A 5248-nucleotide genomic window follows, 5' to 3' on the forward strand; every position below is an offset into this window, starting at 1 on the left:
TAATAGATGTTTGGAAAAGACATCATAGAGAAGATTTTCTTCAAAGACTGTAACTAGTAATGGAAACATGATGCGATATGGTGACTGAGCATTCAGGACTGGGGCAGACACTGAGGAACAGTACCACAAGCATGGGCTAGATAAAGCTCTAATAAGTGTTTTTTCATGCTCATTAATAGCAGTAAACATATTCCCAAGCAAATGGAGGCTCATTAATTAGAATTTTCTTACATTTTTTTCACATTTTTTCATGCAGAATTTTTTTTCTTCAAATGAAAGCAATAGACAAAATAAATAAACCAGGTTTAAAAAATAAAAAAAAGTGCTGCTCAAGCTGAAGGAAGCTCTGAGAAGCCCTGAGTTCTGATTGATCTGTTATTCAGTCACCCTCCCCCACTCCAAGAAGAGAATGCTTAGTGGTTCATTGTAATAAATTCTGATACACCACTTTTTTAGTACTCTTGGCATGTGGAAATAGCCTAAACCACATCCTCTGCCATGCTCTTTGGATTTAAGAAACAGTTTTGGCACAGATGACACCTCCATCCTTGCTACTAATCTGTTCCTATAGCGGAACATTAACATCAACCCTAGTAAACTCAGGGTTATATCCCAAGAGGTCCATTAGTACATGATTACACTTGTATTCTCGGACAATTTTAGAAACAAATTTATGCAAAACCAATGGCAATTTTCAACTGTTATTCATAAATAAAACATAGGAAAATGAAAGATTGTCCACATTCCTGTTTAAAGAATAGGGTTTTAGTTAAGAACAAAGGATTTAAAAAAATAATATCAAAGGTAGAATAAGATATCAGATGTTTTATGTTACTTTCAAGTGTGTATATGCCTGTACATTCTCATGGGAAGCTTGACACACTCTTCTGCTAAATACTTTGTGGAGTATCAGGATCTTAAGGAGTTAGGTGTAATCTAAAAGGCATACTCAAAATGTTGATAATTTTTTTCTAAGAAATATTATAGAAAATAATTTGGGAGGGTTTTTTCATAATCCATAGGTATTCACAGACTTTATAGTAAGAATATATTATGGAGGCACAGACTAAAAGAGAGAGAAAAATGAAGGCTAAATAATCCACAGCAAAATTAGCTAATTCATGTGATTGATTATATCTCAACAGTAAAGGCAGAGAATGATATGGAACATTTGGACCATCTGAACACTAAAATAAAGTACTTAGTCTGAAGTTAATTCCACACAAATAAAAATGTAGACATCTAACAATATCATTATCCATAGTAAAAACCAACATTAATATTGAATAACCAGAAGACCAATCAAAGAAAAAAGAGGCATTGATATAAACACTAAAATCTTAGACAAACAACTTGATAAAGAATTCACATCAAACATTCGTAATGCAGAATAGTTCTCACTCATTAGGACCAATTGATTAAAAGAACAAATTTTATCAGTGATAACAAATTTGTCAGTGTTTCCTTGAACTGACAGGTCTGTTTCATGTGCTCTTGAAAAAACAAGGCTGCTAAATACTCAAATCTGAATAATCATAGTTTGTCACTCTTTTTTTCAAAGAATATCGGTCCATATAAAAAAGAACACACAACTCAAATAATCCATACCTGCTTCTTCATCAATATAATTATTGTATCTTTGTGGGCAGCAGACATGCTTTATATGTTGTTTCAATTTTTTTGCACTGAATAGTGAAAAGTTGTATAGTTAGGTATTGAGATATAAAACAATATATTTTACTGCTTCAAGATTAATATGACTGCTAGAACAATTGTATGCCACTATCTCATCTTTCTAAGGAGCAGCATTTTTGTACACCATTGCTTTTTCACCACTTGTGCAAAGGTCAACACATTAAAATATTCCAATTACTGTCTTAGTATTATTATGGAAACAGTCTTTTTAACCTCACAGACCGCCTGCAAGTTACATTCCACGGACCTGGAGGACAGTTTCACTTTGAAAATCATTGGTATAGGTCTTAAATTCCGAACGCCTCAACACCTCTAGTAAAGGTAACTTATGCTAACACTTGGCAAAGACAGTGTTTTGTGGAAAAAATAATCATGTGCAGGAAAGCAATGGAATACTCCACGTTCTTTCTAATCCCGTGAAGTCAACCCTAAATGTAGGTAGTTTAAGGAGGCCTCAAGATATGCTTTTACTAATACCTGTTATGGCTTCAAGAGTGAATAGACGAACCTTGGGCAGTTTGTTCGGTCTTACTGGTTCATCTCCTGTAATAATCTGCTTCGGGGCATTCTTTATGATCTGCACTGTTCTTTTAGCTTGACCACTTGCTTGTGGGTGATAAGGCCTGATGGTGACAGACTGATAAAAGTTTTCTCTTCATACATTTCTTAAAAGGAGCTATCAGGACTGATACCATCTGGTAATCAGTGTGTCATAAAATAACTGCCAGAGAACAGTGACTGCAGCCCTGCAAGTGTGAGAAGGAACTGAGGCATTTCAATTCATTTTGAGGTGTATTTAAAGTACACTGAGGTCATGGATAGTGTTCAACTTTATTTCAAATAGAAAATCAACACTGTTGATAGAAGTTGTAATAGAGAAGGTAAATAAAAGAAAAAAATGAGAAGGATGGGCCAAGTATTTTCAAGTTCCCTGTGTTCTCCACAGACAAAAATTATTTCCAAATGCTAAATTCAAGAGCAGAAATTTAACAAGAACAACAACAAAAAGCAAAATATGTTTTAGGGAAAAAGAAAAGAGGGAAAGAGAGAGAGAGAGAAATGTGATAAGATAAAAACAAAACACAGTGAATTACTACAGATGAAAAAAGGAAAAGTAAATACAGCAACTTCAAGTGTTTAAACTACAGTATTTCGTTTTAACACAGAAGATAAGAGAAAAACTGAATTTTGTATAAAAGAGAATTATCATAAAGAAAATAATAGAATGTCAACATTAAATTAAAATTGTGCAACTCTTCAAAGTATTAGTAAACAGGCTATAATGCAACTACTACGTGATTTATTAAATGGATGACTCAATAATTTACACAATAAACATTAATCTCCTATGCCAGAGACCATGTACAGCACTTTATACCCTATAAATGTAAGACTCAGTTTTTGCTTCGAAAACTACACAGGCCAATGGGAGAACAGAAAACCTCCCTAGCCAATTTGAGCTCCTAGTCTTCCAGTGGAGTGGTTACATGCCTTCTCCACATTCCTCAAGCTTCAAACATCTTCTCCCTTCTGCTTCCACTCAGCAGATGAATGTGCATCTAATTCTGTTCAAAAAAGAATAGTAAAAATCAGAAGACAACTTTAACTTTCCTGCTCCCACCAAATCTACCAAGCACCTTGCTTCTGTAATCACCTACTTTACTTTCTTCTTGTTCCAGTGAATGGATTATCCTTGCTCTGTATCTAGTTTCCCCTGACCTGCATTGTGCGACCCAGAGGACTTCTCCGTCCTTGTACTTCTTGCACTTGGTTTTTGAAGCAATTTTCTCTTGGTTCTCTTCCATCTCAGTCTTCAGTCTTCTTAGGGGATGAACTCATCTTCCAGACCTCCACATGGTGGATGTCTGCCATCCACTTTCCCTCCCTAGGGGATATATCCAATCCCGTAGCATTAAATAACATTCTGTATTTTCATCTTCAATGTCTCTACTTTTCTAGTCCTAATCTCTTTATTAAACTATGAATTTATATTTATAAAAAGAGTATTAGTATATAAGTAGTATAATAAAATAGAACAATCAAAATGTGAAATAAATTTACTATTTAATTTGAGTTTCTTAGAAATGTAGAAAGATTCATTAGAAAAAAATTATATGATGAATTTTATAATTTCATTTTTTCAGATAAAAGTAAACATACTCTTGTTTGAAGGCTCATGCTTTGCTTGGAGCTATATTTTATGAAGAATCAATTTTGCTGCCTTTAAAACAAAGGATAGAATACAACAAATACGTGTTTCTTAAAATTATTTTTGCATGATATTTTCTTTTTGTACAGTACTTTGATGTATCCCTTTATTCAACTATTGCTATTAAAAACACATTATACCCAGGCACCTTTGTTTTTTCTTAAATTAACTGCTTGCTAATCTCATCAATTCTGTGATGATTATCTGTTTAACTGTATAAGAAGCTGAAGCTACTAGTTTAAGAAATAAAGCTTGTTTTATCTATGAGTGGTAGAGCCATTATTCAGTCACATATTCTTTGCCTTCTCATAAAAGCAACTGTCTAATGATAATGTTGTAGTAGAGAAAGATTCAACCTCCAAATAAATGTTTTAATAGAATCAATAAGAATATTTCCTAAAAAATAACTCATATAAGGTATTCCCTGGTACTTACATGAAAAAATCCAGGTTCATAATATTTGTTGTGTAATCTGATGTACCATAGAGTTTATTAAACATAGAGAAAATTATGTTTTCATTAGGTAGGGTCCCCTAGTTCCTGCCACTTTCTTTCCTTCCTTGTCCAGGCTGAGAAACTCAGAGTGTCTTGCCTGCCCTGTGATCTAGTCAGCTGCATGTCTTCTCCTGAAGGCTTGGTTTCAAGCCTGGGCTTAGAAAGCATCAAGGAGCATTACAAGGCCCTAATATATTTGTTTAGGTTGTTGTCTCAAACCCTAAAAGATCAAACGCCTAGCTAAACACATAGGAACTAGCCCCAGCCCTGAGTCAAATTCCCGAAACCCTCAAATAAACTCCCTAAGACGACTCCTTCATTACGGACATACCTGGGTAAAACATCTACTTTATTCACTGTCTGTCAAGACGGCACTGAAGCCCTTTGCATATAATTTCTCCTAATAAGTCCTTTGAACTGATCACCCTGATGTTCAGTGCTCCTTACTTTGGAATCCAACTGGCCCCCCATTGGGACAATTTGTAGCATTCCCCTGCAGGAAACTTCCTGTCACTGCTTTGGAAACAACTCCAGCCATGAATTTAACTGGACAAAACACATTACATACCTGAATTTAGAGAATAATTATGTGCATGTGATATTTCACACTAAATTTGAATTATAGACAGAAAATGTATACCCTGTATTTCTTTTATGTAACCTGACTGGCGTTCAAGATTCTTCTGATTGAATATTAAGTGAGTTGTTACCACATGCTAAATATTGTCTTACTAATCAAAAAGTTAATAGTAAGGACAGAGAAAATAATATTCTAACTGCACCAATAATTTGACTATATATTTACAGGAAAGCAAACTTAACAAATATTTGAGAAGTTCAACACATGGT

The sequence above is a fragment of the Galeopterus variegatus genome, unplaced genomic scaffold, assembly GCF_000696425.1.
Source record: "Galeopterus variegatus unplaced genomic scaffold, G_variegatus-3.0.2 Scaffold2328, whole genome shotgun sequence".
In the NCBI taxonomy this organism is placed as follows: domain Eukaryota; kingdom Metazoa; phylum Chordata; class Mammalia; order Dermoptera; family Cynocephalidae; genus Galeopterus; species Galeopterus variegatus.